Source organism: Scleropages formosus, chromosome 7, assembly GCF_900964775.1.
Source record: "Scleropages formosus chromosome 7, fSclFor1.1, whole genome shotgun sequence".
In the NCBI taxonomy this organism is placed as follows: domain Eukaryota; kingdom Metazoa; phylum Chordata; class Actinopteri; order Osteoglossiformes; family Osteoglossidae; genus Scleropages; species Scleropages formosus.
The window spans coordinates 27,342,032-27,362,380 of record NC_041812.1 but is presented as its reverse complement, the minus strand read 5'-3'; the positions used below and the strand labels follow the sequence as shown (position 1 = coordinate 27,362,380).

At 43.9% G+C, this 20,349-nt stretch overlaps 2 pseudogenes; one reads left to right on the top strand and one right to left on the bottom strand.

Annotated features, from left to right (window-relative positions):
• Positions 1–4,937: 4,937 nt before the first annotated feature.
• Positions 4,938–6,422, bottom strand: LOC114910963 (UDP-glucuronosyltransferase 2A2 pseudogene; annotated as a pseudogene).
• Positions 6,423–11,762: 5,340 nt separating this feature from the next.
• Positions 11,763–14,803, top strand: LOC114910944 (uncharacterized; annotated as a pseudogene).
• The last annotated feature ends 5,546 nt before the right edge of the window (positions 14,804–20,349 follow it).

Below are 20,349 nucleotides of genomic sequence, written 5' to 3'. Positions count from 1 at the left end.
ACACAAGTTGAGAGGCAGCGGTTATGTCGTAGCAGTGCTCTGAAAAAAAAAAAAACCGTTTAATAACCATCATGTTCATTTTGGAGGGAGAAAATTACTTGATTTTTCTATTGTTAATACATCTAGAGTTTGTTGTGTGTTCTATTCTTTTCGCCAATGAGAAGAAAGTGCCTCTTTACATTGGACAATTATGTAGCTGTACCAAACATTTTATTTTTGCATTTAACATTTTAGTATTTGCTTATGTGTAAAGAAACTCCAATGATGCCAACACACACACACACACACACACACACACACTCTCTCTCTGAACCACTTGTCCCATACAGGGTCGCGGAGCCTACCCGGCAACTTAGGGCGTAAGGCCAAAGGAGGAGGGGGACACATCCAGGACGGGACGCCAGTCCGCTGCAAGGCACCCCGAGCAGGACTTGAACCCCAGACCCATCAGAGAGTAGAACCCAGTCCAACCCACTGCGCCACTGCGCCACCGCACCCCCTATGAGGCCAACAGTCAACATTTTTTATTGTCAGTCATTGTAAACTCTGTGGATCTGCAGTGGACTGAACATCTCAGTAGGGTCAGTGATGCAATGATTCGATGCATAATCACATAAGGAAAAAGAAGCAGGAGTACTTTGAAACTAATTTTAGGGTCAGTACTACCTAATGTTTAATAAATTAATGTAACATATAAATCTGGTTACACAAACTTTCAGAATGTCCTCACGTTACAGTTGCTAACTCACTTGTACACTTAAACAAGCACACCAAAACAGTGGTCAAAAAAACTACAAGAAACTTTATTTAGCTTTTCACTCAGAGCTGACATGACCTTCTGTTATCCATTCACAGGTAAGCCTTCAAACAGCTACCAGTTTGGCAGACCAGTTACTGGGAACAAAGTTGAAGGCTTTGTTTGCAATAATCCTGCATTGACAATTGTTGCTGTACAAGCGGCACATGCTTGATTACACATGTTTGACTGATTGAAGAAATATAATACAGGAATGAGTCTCGATTTCAAACACAGTCCTTTGTATGTTTTGTAGGGAGGGGTGCAGTGGCGCAGTGCGTTGGACCGGATCCTACTCTCTGGTGGGTCTGGGGTTCAAGTCCCGCTTGGGGTGCCTTGCGACAGACTGGCGTCCCGTCCTGGGTGTGTCCCCTCCTCCTCCAGCGTTATGCCCTGAGTCGCCGGGTTAGGCTCCTGTTCCCTGCGATCCCATATGGGACAAGTGGTTCAGAAAATGTGTGTGTGTACGTACTTTTTGTTTGTTAAGGCTTATGTTCCTTTTCCAATTCCAATGAACTATAGAAGACACACACACACACACACACACACACACACACACACACATTTTCAGAACCGCTTGGCCCTTACGGGGTCACGGGGAACCGGAGCCTACCCGGCAACACAGGGCGTAAGGCCGGAGGGGGAGGGGACACAACCAGGACGGGACGCCAGTCCGTCGCAAGGCACCCCAAGCGGGACTCGAACCCCAGACCCACCGGAGAGTAGGACTGCGGTCCAACCCACTGCGCCACCGCACCCCCTCCTATAGAAGACACGATAAGGGAATTTTTAATGGCACATAGGCCTAGAACAGTCACGAGAATGTTTTCTTCAATGGAATGCCTTGTCACGCACAGAGAAGTGCTGGTGAGTTTTCCCAGTTGACAGTAATTGCTCAAAGTCATTGATAATGTTTAATCTTTCATTGATAACCTAGGAGCGGACCCCACAAATCAATAACCAACACACCTGAATAATCAGGTCCAACTGGGGAGGAGGGGTAATCCTCTCTGCCTTTTTGTTTGGTGCCCATCAAAACAGGCACCCCCAGTGTAGTACTGGTAACCGGTCCAGCCTCACTCCCATGTCTCTTCTTCCTCCTGGTCACCCTTGAAAAGTTCAAGGTCATATCCTCATGACCAGGAGAGCGAGATTCCCCTTCGGCCAGAGGCACCACAGTAGTGCCGGCCGAGTGGGACCGGTTAACGCTGGTCGCTGCAAAACCGCCCATTACCTCAGTGTCCGCCACCGTTCCTGTCTGGCTCCCAGTGCTCGTTGATGATGGTGCTGCCTTCGGGCCGTCCTGCACCGACGCTGCACTGCCCGGCACCTCAGCAGCCCAGAGCGGTGTACTCTGGGGGCAACTGCGAAACAGATGACCTTCTTTTCCACACCAGGAACAGTGGCAAGAACCTACATAATCCCTGGCCAGGTAGCCGGTCTCCAAACATCACCGGCACATCGTATCCTTTCAGTTCTTTATCCGAATATCGACGATTCCTAATCACCTTCCAAAATTTGTTCTAATTTTTTTAATATATATAAAGATTTGTGTTACATTACAGGAGTAATTTAATGTAATGTCATGTAATTACATTGATTTAATTACAATACATTACATTACGTAACTTGTACATTCTCTCACCAACATTATTGATGAGGTTTAGTAACATCATTCAAGTTCAGAACATTTGGATGAGTTATACTGTTCATAGTGCAAAGATAAGCACATTCTGGCAGAGGAGAGCTTTACCCAGGTCACTAGTGTTTATCTGAGCAAGGCAGTCTAAAGTTTACAGGACTTTTTCCAAATTGCTCTAGCACCGGGAAAGGTATGGTATTTCGCTCTTCGTTCCCACTTTTTTAAAAATATTTATGTTAAAGGTGCTAGTGTATACCTATTACCATGAAAAAGATTAATGCTACTGATTCTCATAATATATGTTTTGAACATACTATGTTTATGTCTATACCATGTATACAGACAGTTGTGCATCATCATACTTATATGAAATTACCGTTATTATTTTATAAAGCATTTAATATTGTAACGACCTGCGTTACTGTAGTGAGCGGGAAATACGCTTATTGTAATTGGCTAGCGTTTGGTGACATACAGGGAATATAAGGGGGTGATTGCATCTGTCAAGGAGAGAAAGAGAAGAGAGCCTGGGGCGCTAAACAGGCTGGGAAGGCTGGCTAGACGCACAGGTTCTGGAGGAAACGGGGTCCTCGGACCGAGGGCATTATTTCCCTGTGTGCCGGTGTTCGAATAAACCGTTCGAAATGAATGCTGCCTCTACGTCCTTCTTTGCCCCATCCGAACCCATGGCTCTGCACGCCACAATATTGAGTATGTATTGCAGCATTAAATGACCTTTTTGAAAGATTTTTTGTAAAAACATTGTAGTGCATAATCCAGAGCTAATTGTAGAACATTTTGATAATGATTTATTGAGACACATGAAGGAACAAACATGGATTACTTTGGAATTTTTTTTCTCCTTGTTCAATTATGAACATTTTCACAATGACCATAAAATGACAAAAATGAATCAAACCACACACCAAAGAAGGCAGTAAACATGAAGACTTTAATTTATTTGTCATTTTAATGTGTTTCCCAGCATTACAGTATGTTAATTACAAAACGTGACAGAAAAAATATAGGAAATTCCGGCCATGAGGGCAAGGTTAGTTTTATATTCTTTGCCCGTTTCGAGGTCTTGAACAACGAACCACTGGCTGTTAAACTGACTGGTGGGAACACACGGAACCCACCATTCACGGTCACATCCGCAGAAGTGGCAAAGACTTTTGGGAAGACAAACCCACGGAAATCAGCCGGACCAGACAACATCCCTGGACGTGTACTTAGAGCCTGCTCATTGGTGCTAGCTGATGTCTTTACGGATATATTCAATTTGTCCCTTGCACAAGCCTCAATTCCCACCTGCTTAAAGAGGACCACTATCCTGCCGCTGCCAAAAAACAACAAAGCATCCTGCCTCAACGACTACCGACCGGTTGCACTGACTCCAATAGTGATGAAGTGCTTCGAGAGAATCGTCATGAGGTACATCCAGGCCATCACTCCGGACACTCTGGACCCTCTCCAGTTTGCATACAGATGGAACAGATCCACAGAGGACGCCATCAGCACAACAATGCACACTGCCCTGACCCACCTGGCAAACAAGAACAGCTATGTGGTTTGGAAGCTGCACAGTACAGGATCATAAGGCACTACAGCGAGTGGTGAAAGCTGCTTGAACCATCACTGGAACGTTCTTACCATCACTGCAGAGCCTATACCAGGCCGGAACCATTAGGAGAGGCACTAACATCATCAAGGACAACAGTCATCCCCAGCACAGCCTTTTCACACCCTTACCATCAGGCAGACGCTACAGGAGTGTCAGAGTCAGAACCTCAAGGTTGAAAAACAGTTTTTACCCACAGGCCATCAGGCTTGTGAACAACACCCATCCACTGCCTCTCCACCCATCACAGCAGACACAGTTCACCCTCTAAACCTGAGAGGTGTCAACTACCCCCCATCCCTCCTACACACACATACACATCCACAATGCCAATATCATCAGAGACCACAGACTACCTCCGCCTACCTTGTGTGCGCAAATACACACCCCCACCTCCACTGCGAATAGACCCAATCTACCTCTGCAGAACTTTGCACATGTACGACTACTATGTTTACATTGCGCACTGCACACTTTATATACAGATATAACCTCGTTTCTTGGATTTTTGCACTAATAGTAATTTTAGTAATTTTTGTAATTTGTGACCTTGCGCTAATGGTAATTTTTGTAAATTTGTGATTTACGCCATCTGTTCTCCTTGTGTTTTTTCTTTCCTTATGTCCTTATAATTTATGTCATAGGCTGCTGAGAGGATTCACAGAGTAAGAATCTCATTGTACGGTGTAACAAACTGTTTACTGTACACATGACAATAAAACTCTTGAATCTTGAATCGTGAATTTACTTGAAGCATGCAATATTATTCATAACATATGTATGTTATAAAATTATCCAGATTTTCCCATTAGACTAATTTCTCCTTTTAGGCATTAGTCCTTCAGCTATTATCTGTATATAATTGAGGGTATTCAAAATTATTCTTTTTTTACTTTGATTCTACGCCTTATCTTATAACACATATATTTCACAATTGCAGTAGTACACAGTACGACAAGTGATACAAAAGCAAACAAAACCACAATAACATCCACTGAATGATAAGCGTACCATGGCATCTTGTACGATTCTGTCCGCAGGTGAGCGGCACCTTTGTGCCTCATGACAAACTCTATCCAGAACATGGCTCGGTCCAACGGTTTCATCGGCTGGTCCCGATGTAATCTGGACAGATGCTGCATTTTTATCCTATAGGACGGATCATGAAGCACTTCTTGAACAGCTTGAAGGAAGGTGTTTCTATCCATAGTAGCAATATCCACAATCTTGGCGACACCCTTTGCCTTCATCCTGGACAGGTTGTCAGGCTGATCAAAAACTAGAGGAAGCCCAACGATTGGAACACCATGGTAAATGGCCTCCTGAATTCCGTTGGTCCCCCCATGTGCCACAAAGGCCCTGGTCTTTGGGTGTCCCAAAAGGTCATTCTGTGGCATCCATTTGACAAGAAGGGTGTTGTTGCCAAGACTGGCAGGTCTTTTCCCTCTGTGCCTCCAGATCACCTTCTGAGGCAGCTGGGCAAATGCTGCTGCAATCTCCTCAGTAATGTCGTGTGGAAGTTCACCAAATATTGTGCCTAAAGACATGATAATGACACCATGTTCTCCAGAACTCTGAACAAATTCCTCAAGGTCTGTGGGGAGAGGTTTGGGTGGTTTGCACTGGAATCCACCCATGTAGACAACATTGGGCATAGTGGGGCGTGGGAATTCAAACACAAAATCATTCCTCATTAGCCAAATATCAGCTCCTTGAGTCAATGTAAGAAGATCAGCATCAGAACCAAAGTATTGCTGACATATTGATGTATAGTGATAACTCGCGATTGCCAATTGAGCTTTCCCAAGGAAATAGATCAACACATTCTGGACTCTTTCAACAAAACTCATGTTGTCTGTTAACTCTGATCCAGGGAAAGGAACATAGGAGAGTGGAGAAGGAGCAATGGCAAAATGACCTTCTCCTTGCAAAGTCCATCTAACATTTAATACAAGAGGAAGGCCTAATCGGTGTGCTAAGAGTACTCCACCACCAGTGGCTGGGTCAGTCAGAACAAGGTCATATTCAGAAGCTTGAAGGGACTGCATTAACCTACTGTCTTGAAACATTTCATGAATCATGTTACTCACATGATAATGCATCTCTGAACATTTCACTATGAGCTCAAAACTCATTTTGATTTGTGTCCAGAAAGATGCACCTTCTATTCGTATCTGAAGGAGTGAAGATGCAAAAGATGCAATAAATCTTTCATCATACCCACCTCTCATAGGCATGAGAACTGAGTTATAGTATGATGAATTTTTGTTTATGTACCAGCTGTCAGAAGGAACAATGACTGTGATATTGTGGCCCCTGGCATGTAACTCTTCAACCAGCACTTTCATGTTGATCCAGTGACTTCCATCCATTGGAAACACCAAAACCTTTCCACCACCGATGCCAGGAGAGCAGAGCAGAAGTGGGGTCAAAACAAAGACTAAGAGATGCATCTTCCCGAAGAGTCCTCTCCTCACACCTGGAGAGAAAATAAGTTAGAATGTGATTTCCAAAGCATGTTATTCACATGTATATCCCTGTTATGACAATAGTACTGCAAATTCATTATCTGTAATACCTGCATATTTTGGCATGCTTACATGTATGCTCCCTGACTTAACTTATTATGGCTGGGATTTGGTTACTCACTCACGGCATTCATATGTCACATCTAACACAGAGCACGTGAGGGGCTTGTCATCAGTTCTGTAAGTACAGCAGCTACTCATGCAATGTGCGCCAGCAAGAACTGTGCTACGAAATTACTATTCACAAATGGTATCTTTCAATGTATTGTGGGAAGTTCTCCTAAGTTAACAACAGGGAAACGTTTGATGCTTTTGGGACCCACTCTACGTGTAAATTCAGTACACTTGATTTACCCCAAATTTCAAAACACGTCTTGCTGCATTTCGTAAAGGTGTTTTCTTAATATGATTTCTATTTATTATTTTTCACCGTTTGTCTAATTCAGGGTGACAGCGGTTGGGATGCTTTCCAGCTTTGGAAGATTTGGTCACTGAGACAGAGTACACCCTGTACATGACACCAGTCCTTTATATACTAGCCGCACTCCCCTTCACTCACACAGTAAGGGCAATTTAGGGTAAACAATTACACATTTCATCAGATGACAAATGACATGAACAGATGCATTTAGACTGTGGGAGGAAACTAGAACACCTGACCCAAACAAACATGGCAGAACATGTCAACTCCACACAGGCGGAGCCAGATTCAGACCTGCAGCCCAACACCCAAAGCACTATGAAACAGCAGTGCTACTTACTGTGCCATCATGGCACCTAAAAAGTCAAATCTTTTAGCACTCCTGTTTTCCTAAACAAAGATTGCTTCAAAGATGCACTGGTTAACACAACTAGTTTAACAGTGTTAATTAAGCAGCAAACAAGGTCCAAATACTTTACTAAAACTTCAAAAGTTAGAATTTCAGTCACTAAAACTCCAAGTGCTTGAGAAATAGCATGTGTGTTTGTATGGCACTTGAACTGCCTTTCAGTGCGCTTTAGTTTACTGTGATCAGTTTCGAGAAAAGTATCTGCTAAAAGTACAGGATTCTTTTTCGAAATCACCATGTACCAAGCATAATCTGCTCATAATTTGCTAATCATACCACAAAAAATGAAAAAAATCAATGAATAGTAAACAGAAGCTATTTATTGCATGAATTCTCACCCAGATCCAGGCCAGATGCCCTGCTGCATTCAGATTTAGAGACACAGCTAGCCTTCGCCTGAGAACAAACGGCAAACAACAAAGGTTCTTCAGATTAACACAAAAACATCACAAGGATGACTCAAGAAAAATAAAATATTAAACGTTACACTTGCCGTTACTGCAGCCACCTGCGGGGATGTTAAATAAAACAGCACAAAAACCGGGAGATTCTACACCTTTTCAAACGTCATAGCAGCTTTAGAAGGATCCGAGACCTTTGGACCCAATTGTGTTTGTGGCCCGAGTAAAGCTCTTTGCTGCCTGGGACAATTACCTTTGCCTTACTCACAGTATAAGGCAAACATTAATAGTATAGAGCTCTCCAGGACCCGTCCTGGGTGTGTCCCCTCCCCTTCTGGCCTTACACCCTGTGTTACCGGGTAGGCTCCGGTTCCCCGTGACCCCGTATGGGACGAGCGGTTCAGAAAATGTGTGTGTGTGTGTGTGTGTATAGTTCAGGAAATCTGCCTTTTATTAGATGAGAGCCTTTAATATATACAAAAGCAATTTCCTCTATTTTTCACAACTTGTGCTTGTTTCAGTTTTTCCTTTTTAAAATTGGTGCTTGTGTATTATTCCTGCCCAGGTCTACAGGTTTCTGGCATCTAAAAAAGTTACGAAAGTAAATATAAGCTGTTGTATCTCTGATAATAAAAAAGCAATATTTTTTAGCAAAAGTTAGTTCTTTTTTACTTTTGTGAGCTACAAGACCAAAAAAAAATACTGGACATACTGTAACAGTTAACACAACAAACTAGAAGACTAAAGCCCATATCTGAGTAATGTAAAATTATTTACACTTGAAAAGATTCGGGTTTCATCAAGTTTCACATCAGGAGCACCATTCTTCAGAATTACTGGATATGTCAAATCAATAGCAGTAAAAAGTATTAATAGTGCAAATTATTTCGCACCTAAAACTCCTTGGTTGTGGGTACCATAGTGGTTAGATGCATAGACACCAGGATTCAATCCCTACTCCTGCTGTATTAAGTTTCATGCTATGAACTGCTCCAGTAAAAATTACCCAGCTCTGTGAGCTCTATAAATGAATGAATAACTTAGTGTACAAACCTGACAAGATGATTTAGACAAAGGTGTCTGGACACTGTTAACAGTAATTCATATGTAGCTGACACTTTGCTTCAAAGTAACTTACAGTGTTAAGGTACTTACAATTGTTGACCCATTTGTACAGCTGGGTGACTTTTGCTGGACCAATTTAGGATAAGTACCTTGCTCAAGGGTACTACAGCTGGAGGTGGGTGCAAAGGCAGCAGCACTAACCACTACACTAGCAGCTGCACCTAATAGCAAGCAGACCAAGGTCCTTTATTTGTTTTGCATTTAATCAAGCCTTCAGAAACATACCCCCAGAGGAGCCAGAGAGGGTAGGAGAATGAGATCCCAGCATGATGGATTCAATGCATTTGACCCATGCTAAGAGTCTGACGACAATAAACTGCGAGGCACCTGCGTCAAGTAGTGTAAGAATCTGTATGGCCTGAAAATCCATCAGGTCAGAATCACATGCCTGGAACGTGAGAGAGATGTGCAGCACACAGGACCTGACCCTGGTGAAATGCAGGAGGAGCCTGGCCAGGAATCACCCCACAGAGCCCAGTCCCTCCACACACCTCAAACTCCCGTTCCCTGCAGAGTAGTTCAGAAGCAGCTGCGGATCAGTACGCTGTTTTCCTAATAACAAGCCTTGGATTACCAGTGACCTGAAGGGTTTGCTGAACCAAAAAAAGAGAGCCTTCAGGTCTGGTGACAAGGACGAGATGAGAAGGATACAGCGCCAACTGAAGGTGGCACTGAGGAAGTGTAAAGACTCCTATAGACAAAAGCTGGAGAATAAACTCCAGCTGAACAACATGAGGGATGTGTGGAGCGGCATGAAGCAGATCACAGGATATAACATCAAAGATCGCCAGCAGGACGGCAGCCTGGACAGAGCCAATGAGCTGAATTTGTTCTTTAACAGGTTCAGCACTGGACCCCCTGCTGGCCCTCCCCACACCGGACCAGTCTTCACACCCTCTTTGTCACCCTCTAATGCCTTACATCGTACCCACTCCCACCCCCCACAGTGTACGTCTGACCACAACCCCCCAACTCCAACCCCTATGAATGTGACTATCGGCCAGGTGAGAAGACAGCTGGAGAGACTCCATCTAAGGTGGCAGGCCCGGATCACATCAGCCCCCGGGTCCTGAGGTTCTGTGCGGCCCAGCTGTCTGGCATCCTGCAACACATCTTCAGCCGGAGTCTGTTGCAGGAAAGGATTCCTGTGCTATGGAAGACATCGTGTGTAGTACCGGTGCCAAAGATAGCCATCCCATCTGGCCCCAGTGACTTCAGACCAGTTGCCCTAACGTCACATGTTATGAAGGTACTGGAGAGACTGGTGCTGATACAGCTGAGACCACAGGTTAAATCTAGTCTGGACCCTCTTCAGTTTGCCTATCGGCCTCATGTGGGTGTGGATGATGCCGTCGCCTATCTGCTGCGTCGAGCTCATTCACACTTGGATGGTAGTGGCAGCACTGTGAGGATCATGTTTTTTGACTTCTCCAGTGCCTTTAATACCATCCAACCTCTTTTGTTGAGTGAGAAGCTGCTGGGGATGGGTGTCAGTGCATCTACGGTCTCCTGGATCTCCGACTATCTGTCAGACAGGCCTCAGTTTGTACGGCTGGGGAGCTTCCTGTCTGATGTTTTGGTTAGCAACACAGGAGCGCCACAGGGAACTGTTCTGTCACCATTCCTGTTCACTCTGTACACCTCTGATTTTCAGTATGATACTGAATCATGCCATTTGCAGAAGTTCTCTGATGACTCTGCAGTGGTGGGGTGTATTAGAGATGGACAGGAGTTGGAGTATAGGCACCTGGTGGATAACTTTGTGGAGTGGTGCAGCAGGAATCATCTGCTCCTAAATGTCAAGAAGACCAAGGAGATGGTCGTCGACTTTAGGAAGACAAGAACTGCAGTCAGACCCATAAAGATCCTGGGGGAGGAGGTTGAGACTGTTCAGAAATACAAGTACTTAGGTGTCCACTTGAACAGCAGTCTGGACTGGAGAGACCACACTGATGCTGTGTACAAGAAGGGAATGAGCAGACTCTATTTTCTGAGGAAGCTCAGATCCTTCAATGTGTGCAGCAGGATGCTGGAGATCTTCTACCAGTCTGTTGTTGCGAGCGCCATCTACTTTGCCGTGGTCTGCTGGGGGAGCAGCATCAATGCCAGAGATGCAGGCAGGGTGAACAAGCTCATCCGTAAGGCCGGCAGCATCATTGGACAGAACATGGAGACGTTTGAGTCAGTGAGGAATAGGAGGTCACTGAACAAACTGCTCTACATCATGGACACTCCTTCCCACCCACTGCACAGCACGCTGCAGAGACAGCGAAGCTCATTTTCTAAAAGACTCATTCAGCTCCGCTGCCGTAAAGAACGGTTCAGGAAATCATTTCTATTGTTCGCAATAACTTTGTACAACAGCTCACCTCTGTGTGACAGATGAACTATTCAGCACTATTGTTAGTTCATCTTGTTACTGATTATATTACCGTTTTGTACAACTTGCACTTTACTGTTGCACTACATACTGTTTTAATTTATTTAATATACTTTTTATTCTTTTATTTTTCCAACAGTATACATAATTGCACATATATTTTTATCTTATATTTTTAACTTGTATTTTTCCACTTGTTTTATATGTTTTTTAAATATATATTGCAAGTATTTATCTGACTTGTGTTCTGCTGCTGTAACATAATAATTTCCCTTGTGGGATCAACAAAGTATATCTATCTATCTATCTATCTATCTATCTATCTATCTATCAAGTGGCCTCCACCTTCCAGCCATAGAGAGTGACAGCAGTTCGATGAAGATGTAAGCAAAATATTCAAGCCACAGCCAAGGGGAATGAGGATAGTCGACCCCGCTCTATGACAGCCATAATTGTCAGCTACACCTCCGAAAGGTTCGGATGTGCAAAACCTGAAACGAAGTCTGTATTCTCCACGAACCGCAGAGCGACTAAGATACAGCAGCTGAGGCAACAGCTCCAAACTCTGAAACGGCAGCACAAGATAGCCAGTGAAGATGAGCAACAACCACTGGCGGAAATACACGACATCCTTAGGAGAAAGCTCATGACACTCCGCCGGGCAGAGTGGCACAGGAGACATGGAAAAGAAAAGGCCGGGAAACAGGCATCCTCCATTTCCGACCCCTTTGCCTTCACCAAGAAACTGCTAGAGGATAAGCGCAGTGGCCAGTTCACGTGCTCAGTGGAAGAAGTGGAGGTACGCAGAGGGCATTTGGATCTCCAAGGAAGAGAACTTGAAAAATATCAACCAGCTTAGAGCCATTTCACTTCTCAGCGTTCCTGGAGGTTTGGAGCACACTGGTGTAGTTACACAACTCATCAGAGAAGCCTGTGAAGACAATGGGGACCTGGTCATGTTATGGCTGGATGTTGCCAGTGCTTATGGGTCCATATCACATGAGCTGGTTGAGTTCACTCTACACATACACACTTGATGGATCCCATCAAGATCAAGCACCTCATCCTGGATTGTCACAGCAACTTCAAGATGAGAGTCACTTCTGGGTTCATCACATCAGACTGGCATCAGTTTGAGAAGGGTATAATAACTGGTTATTCGATCACGATTGTACTTTTCGCCCTCGTCATGAACATAGTAGTAAAATCAGCGGAGGTGGAATGTAGAGGCTTTTTGACACAGACTGGAGTGTGCCAGCCCCCCATAAGAGCATTCATGGATGATCTCACAGTCACCACTGCATTTGTGCCTGGCAGCAGGTGAATCCTTCAAAGCTCATCACGTGGGCAAGAATGAGCTTTAAACCAGCAAATTCAAAATCTCTTGTGCTGAAGAAGGGAAAAGTGGTTCCATTTTTCTTTGTCTGTAGCAACCAACCCATCCATCACTGAACAACCAGACAAGAGTCTTGGAAAGGTTTTTGACAGTAGCCTCAGAGACACCACTGCTATCCAGAGAAACACTGGAGACCTTGAGGCCTGGTTTACCAATGTAGACAAGTTGGGTTTGTTCGATAGGTTCAAGGCCTGGATTTATCAACATGCCATCTTGCCTAGACTCCTGTGGCCTCGGTTAATATACGCAGTCTCCATAACAGCTGGCATTGAGATGCGAACAGGCCAGAGATTGAGAGCAGAGAAAAAGCTGGAGGGAGCAGAGTTGCATCTGAGATGGAAGGCATTGGTGGAAACAGGAAGAGGAGGCTTAAGCCTCTTTTTATTGTAAATCGCTGAATTGTGGGTAAAATGGAATTGTGTTCAACCGCTGTAGGAACTCACTGGGAATATAAGGGAGTAAGGGTGTTAGCCAGTAAAAAGGAGAAAAGGCCTGAGGGGCGCCAAGCAGTCTGGGAAGGCTCCTTCGAGGTACAGGTCCTTGAGGAAAAGGGATCCTTCGACCGAGAGCATGATTTCCTTGTGTTCACACCTGTACCTCTCACTGTGTCACTGAGAGTTTCCCCGGGGCGGGAGAGCCGGGCCCAAGCGCGGAGCACAGGAAGATCTTTCACGGGACAATCCAGAAAACATGGTCAAAAACAGACAAAGGGTCACCGATGCACGAACGAAGTCCAACGGGAGAATCCGAGAGACGTAATCCGGGAACAGGCAAGGAGTCGTGGTAAGCCAGGAAGTCGTGGAAATAGAGGAGAGGGTTCAGGGAAACGAGGAGGAGGATGAAGATGGGAACGAGGATGAGGACGTGGGCGAGGAATCAGGGAAGTCAGGAAAGCGAAGGCAAGGTACGCAAATGAGTAATAACGCTGAACAAGGTTGTCCGTCTCTTGATCTGCTGCAGGTGCTCCTCATTGTACCGAGGGGGGCGTGACACACTGTGCATGAGCGTTCATAATGACACACTCCAATAAGCGTTCGTAATGAATGCTGTCCGTGCGTCCTTCTTCACCCCATCCAAACCCAGTGCGCTGCAATATTTTTTAGGAGGAAATATGGGCAGGCATGGAGGAAGTAAGAGCCAGCAGAATGGTACCAGCAGTCGAGGACACCTACACCACACGCTGCCTCAGAAAGATGATGCGCATCATGAAAGATCATAGTCACCCCGCACGGGCACTTTTCTCTTTTCTGCTGTCTGGAAGTACGTAGTTAAAGTACTCTGGCTGTCTCCTGTTATTTATTGTTATTGTTATTAGCATTACTTATTGTTATTGTTTTGCTTTGTGCAGTATTATCTGTTGTTTTTTGTTCATAGTCTGTGGAGAAGCACTCAAGAAGAATTTCATGGTACTTGTACACGGTACTTGTACCTATGACAATAAAACTTGAAACTTGACTGGTTCTTGGTTCCCCCTGTGCCACCTCATTTAAAAAAAATCCTGGTATCGCCCCTGGGTGTCACAACCACCAATGCCACCAAGCATCATCACCCTGCAGGGAATACTGTTTCCTTTGTCAAGGCTAGCCAAATGAAGACAGGCCTCTTAATCACAGCTACCGACTGGCAGCTGAGAATGGACTTGGGCAAGCAGCTGAGGTTCCCTGAAAACATCGTATTCACATCTCTCTGCTCGGACATGATCAGCTTTTCAGAGACTACCAAGCAAATGGTCATGCTGGAGCTCATAGCGCCCTGGGAAGAACGCCTGGAGGAAGTCAATGAGCAGAAACGTACAAAGTACCAGGAGCTTGTGAAACAATGTTGGAGGCAATGCTGGAGGACACACTGTGTGCCCGTTGAGATGGGCTGTCGGGGATTTGTAGGGCGCTCATTGTGCAACGCCCAAAGCTGCTGGGCATCAAAGGGGAGCTGAAAAGGAAGGCCATCAGGTCAACTACTGAAGTTGCAGAGCGCTACTAGGTGGCGTTGGATTAAGACAGCGGCGGCTCCGTGGTCAGTTGCTGCTGGGGCGCAAGTCGGGGCTTGATCAACCCAGACTGGGTTGCCTGGGCAAGGGTGACTGATGTTGAGAGACCTGAAACATCCAGTGACCCCAGGTAACGTCACTGATGATATGATGTGTCTCAGAGCATCTGCAGGATGTATCTTATAACAAAAATTAGTCTTACAAAATATCAAATTTTAATACAACAAGACTTAATTTATTAAAAATGTACGCTGAAATATTTCCTCGATGAGTTAAAACTTTGTTTAATTAGTCCAAAACACTGAAAAGCCTCATTTGAATCTAAGTAACTTAAATATGAGAGTAATTTTTTGATCTAATACTTTTTACTTTCATAACGGTAAACTTGTTGAAAGAGAAACTTTTCTTTTTCTTGAATATTTTAGAATATAAAATAGTGGAGCTCCCAAGTATTGAACACACCGAGGTTTATTATACGTCTAACACGCATCTAGAGTTTTTGTTGTCATGGACAGAGATTTGGCACACTGTACTGCACGACAGTTCTCTTACACTCCCTGGTTTGTTGATTCAAAAGAACTTTTGTCTAAATGAACAATGGTTGCTATGGAAGGGACTTATTTGCTTTGCTGAATTTCAAATCTTCTTTCGATAAGATGAGGAGAAGAAACCTCCTCCATTTATTGAAGTAAGAGACCAAAGTATTAACTACATCAGCTCCTAAACTTAAAAAAATATTCATACATCAATGTGTCAAAGTCACTGCATATACAGCCCATAACTGAAAATACTGATGAAACTATTTTAAATCCCAAATTTATATGCAGAATAAAATGTGTTTAATTTCATCTGGTATGAAATGAAAAAGAAAAAAACACAACTACCACCTCATAACTCAGGAGATGAGAAAACTTGGTAGCCCAGCTAAATGCTTCATCATGGCCTTACAAATTCAACCCATCCCTTTCAAGCTCTGTGGTTACTGGAAGTAGCTGCATGTTCTTTTCTATTTCATTAATTTACACCAAAGATATCAGTTGAACCAAATGCTTTGCGCACACAAGTTGAGAGGCAGCGGTTATGTCGTAGCAGTGCTCTGAAAAAAAAAAAAACCGTTTAATAACCATCATGTTCATTTTGGAGGGAGAAAATTACTTGATTTTTCTATTGTTAATACATCTAGAGTTTGTTGTGTGTTCTATTCTTTTCGCCAATGAGAAGAAAGTGCCTCTTTACATTGGACAATTATGTAGCTGTACCAAACATTTTATTTTTGCATTTAACATTTTAGTATTTGCTTATGTTTAAAGAAACTCCAATGATGCCAATAGTCAGCGTTTTTTATTGTCAGTCATTGTAAACTCTGTGGATCTGCAGTGGACTGAGCATCTCAGTAGGGTCACTGATGCAATGATTCGATGCATAATCACATAAGGAAAAAGAAGCAGGAGTACTTTGAAACTAATTTTAGGGTCAGTACTACCTAATGTTTAATAAATTAATGTAACATATAAATCTGGTTACACAAACTTTCAGAATGTCCTCACGTTACAGTTGCTAACTCACTTGTACACTTAAACAAGCACACCAAAACAGTGGTCAAAAAAACTACAAGAAACTTTATTTAGCTTTTCACTCAGCGCTGACATGACCTTCTGTTATCCATTCACAGGTAAGCCTTCAAACAGCTATAAAGCAGCTACCAGTTTGGCAGACCAGTTACTGGGAACAAAGTTGAAGGCTTTGTTTGCAATAATCCTGCATTGACAATTGTTGCTGTACAAGCGGCACATGCTTGATTACGCATGTTTGACTGATTGAAGAAATATAATACAGGAATGAGTCTCGATTTCAAACACAGTCCTTTGTACGTTTTGTAGGGAGGGGTGCAGTGGCGCAGTGCGTTGGACCGGATCCTACTCTCTGGTGGGTCTGGGGTTCAAGTCCCGCTTGGGGTGCCTTGCGACAGACTGGCGTCCCGTCCTGGGTGTGTCCCCTCCTCCTCCAGCGTTGTGCCCTGAGTCGCCGGGTTAGGCTCCTGTTCCCTGCGATCCCATATGGGACAAGTGGTTCAGAAAATGTGTGTGTGTACGTACTTTTTGTTTGTTAAGGCTTATGTTCCTTTTCCAATTCCAATGAACTATAGAAGACACGATAAGGGAATTTTTAATGGCACACAGGCCTAGAACAGTCACGAGAATGTTTTCTTCAATGGAATGCCTTGTCACGCATAGAGAAGTGCTGGTGAGTTTTCCCAGTTGACAGTAATTGCTCAAAGTCATTGATAATGTTTAATCTTTCATTGATAACCTAGGAGCGGACCCCACAAATCAATAACCAACACACCTGAATAATCAGGTCCAACTGGGGAGGAGGGGTAATCCTCTCTGCCTTTTTGTTTGGTGCCCATCAAAACAGGCACCCCCAGTGTAGTACTGGTAACCGGTCCAGCCTCACTCCCATGTCTCTTCTTCCTCCTGGTCACCCTTGAAAAGTTCAAGGTCATATCCTCATGACCAGGAGAGCGAGATTCCCCTTCGGCCAGAGGCACCACAGTAGTGCCGGCCGAGTGGGACCGGCTAACGCTGGTCGCTGCAAAACCGCCCATTACCTCAGTGTCCGCCACCGTTCCTGTCTGGCTCCCAGTGCTCGTTGATGATGGTGCTGCCTTCGGGCCGTCCTGCACCGACGCTGCACTGCCCGGCACCTCAGCAGCCCAGAGCGGTGTACTCTGGGGGCAACTGCGAAACAGATGACCTTCTTTTCCACACCAGGAACAGCGGCAAGAACCTACATAGTCCCTGTTGTATTTTTATTGTTTGAGTTGATGTTGTGTGGAAAGGTGTTGTTTGTATTTGGTTGTCAACTTGTAATTGCTGATGAATGATTGGCATTGAGTTTAATTGTATAATTTGAAATGCGATTTATGGAACTGCCACTAGATGTCCATACGTTAATGACGTTCCTTGGTCTTTTTGCGTAAATGCAAAAAAGTAGTGAAGAAGAGTCTGCCTCAGAGTGTACAAGTGGAGCGACGGATATTTGTTGGTATTTTAATTAAATGTAACGTTTTATTAGAAAGCCAGGAGTCAGTCTCGTCATTTGCGAACTTGGGAAGCTGCAACGTGGTTCGTGACAACAACAGTCCCTGGCCAGGTAGCCGGTCTCCAAACATCACCGGCACATCATATCCTTTCAGTTCTTTATCCGAATATCGACGATTCCTAATCACCTTCCAAAATTTGTTCTAATTTTTTTAATATATATAAAGATTTGTGTTACATTACAGGAGTAATTTAATGTAATGTCATGTAATTACATTGATTTAATTACAATACATTACATTACGTAACTTGTACATTCTCTCACCAACATTATTGATGAGGTTTAGTAACATCATTCAAGTTCAGAACATTTGGATGAGTTATACTGTTCATAGTGCAAAGATAAGCACATTCTGGCAGAGGAGAGCTTTACCCAGGTCACTAGCGTTTATCTGAGCAAGGCAGTCTAAAGTTTACAGGACTTTTTCCAAATTGCTCTAGCACCGGGAAAGGTATGGTATTTCGCTCTTCGTTCCCACTTTTTTAAAAATATTTATGTTAAAGGTGCTAGTGTATACCTATTACCATGAAAAAGATTAATGCTACTGATTCTCATAATATATGTTTTGAACATACTATGTTTATGTCTATACCATGTATACAGACAGTTGTGCATCATCATACTTATATGAAATTACCGTTATTATTTTATAAAGCATTTAATATTGTAACGACCTGCGTTACTGTAGTGAGCGGGAAATACGCTTATTGTAATTGGCTAGCGTTTGGTGACATACAGGGAATATAAGGGGGTGATTGCATCTGTCAAGGAGAGAAAGAGAAGAGAGCCTGGGGCGCTAAACAGGCTGGGAAGGCTGGCTAGACGCACAGGTTCTGGAGGAAACGGGGTTCTCGGACCGAGGGCATTATTTCCCTGTGTGCCGGTGTTCGAATAAACCGTTCGAAATGAATGCTGCCTCTACGTCCTTCTTTGCCCCATCCGAACCCATGGCTCTGCACGCCACAATATTGAGTATGTATTGCAGCATTAAATGACCTTTTTGAAATGTTTTTTGTAAAAACACTGTAGCGCATAATCCAGAGCTAATTGTAGAACATTTTGATAATGATTTATTGAGACACATGAAGGAACAAACATGGATTACTTTGGAATTTTTTTTCTCCTTGTTCAATTATGAACATTTTCACAATGACCATAAAATGACAAAAATGAATCAAACCACACACCAAAGAAGGCAGTAAATATGAAGACTTTAATTTATTTGTCATTTTAATGTGTTTCCCAGCATTACAGTATGTTAATTACAAAATGTGACAGAAAAAATATAGGAAATTCCGGCCATGAGGGCAAGGTTAGTTTTATATTCTTTGCCCGTTTCGAGGTCTTGAACAACGAACCACTGGGTGTTAAACTGACTGGTGGGAACACACGGAACCCACCATTCACGGTCACATCCGCAGAAGTGGCAAAGACTTTTGGGAAGACAAACCCACGGAAATCAGCCGGACCAGACAACATCCCTGGACGTGTACTTAGAGCCTGCTCATTGGTGCTAGCTGATGTCTTTACGGATATATTCAATTTGTCCCTTGCACAAGCCTCAATTCCCACCTGCTTAAAGAGGACCACTATCCTGCCGCTGCCAAAAAACAACAAAGCATCCTGCCTCAACGACTACCGACCGGTTGCACTGACTCCAATAGTGATGAAGTGCTTCGAGAGAATCGTCATGAGGTACATCCAGGCCATCACTCCGGACACTCTGGACCCTCTCCAGTTTGCATACAGATGGAACAGATCCACAGAGGACGCCATCAGCACAACAATGCACACTGCCCTGACCCACCTGGCAAACAAGAACAGCTATGTGGTTTGGAAGCTGCACAGTACAGGATCATAAGGCACTACAGCGAGTGGTGAAAGCTGCTTGAACCATCACTGGAACGTTCTTACCATCACTGCAGAGCCTATACCAGGCCGGAACCATTAGGAGAGGCACTAACATCATCAAGGACAACAGTCATCCCCAGCACAGCCTTTTCACACCCTTACCATCAGGCAGACGCTACAGGAGTGTCAGAGTCAGAACCTCAAGGTTGAAAAACAGTTTTTACCCACAGGCCATCAGGCTTGTGAACAACACCCATCCACTGCCTCTCCACCCATCACAGCAGACACAGTTCACCCTCTAAACCTGAGAGGTGTCAACTACCCCCCATCCCTCCTACACACACATACACATCCACAACGCCAATATCATCAGAGACCACAGACTACCTCCGCCTACCTTGTGTGCGCAAATACACACCCCCACCTCCACTGCGAATAGACCCAATCTACCTCTGCAGAACTTTGCACATGTACGACTACTATGTTTACATTGCGCACTGCACACTTTATATACAGATATAACCTCGTTTCTTGGATTTTTGCACTAATAGTAATTTTAGTAATTTTAGTAATTTTTGTAATTTGTGACCTTGCACTAATAGTAATTTTTGTAAATTTGTGATTTACGCCATCTGTTCTCCTTGTGTTTTTTCTTTCCTTATGTCCTTATAATTTATGTCATAGGCT